Consider the following 312-nt stretch of genomic DNA (forward strand, 5'->3'; position numbering starts at 1 on the left):
TCATCGTTCATTCACTCATGCATTAATTCATTCATTCTTTCATTTATTCATTCGTTCGTTCGTCTGTCCGTCAGTTTGTAGTTCATCCATTCATCCATTCAATCAATCAAGCCCGATGTTTTCAATTATTGTTTTACACAAACATGAATTCATACAATCATTCAATCATTATTTTGTTTGTTGAAATTCATCAGTTTATCCATTCATCCTTCAATCCTTCAATACAGATTCCATTTTTTTATTCATTAATGTCTTATTTGTTCCTCGTTCTTTCAGAAATTCACCAAGAAAAACCTCTATAGAACTAAAGAC

Source organism: Helobdella robusta (assembly GCF_000326865.2).
Source record: "Helobdella robusta unplaced genomic scaffold HELROscaffold_11, whole genome shotgun sequence".
Taxonomy (NCBI): domain Eukaryota; kingdom Metazoa; phylum Annelida; class Clitellata; order Rhynchobdellida; family Glossiphoniidae; genus Helobdella; species Helobdella robusta.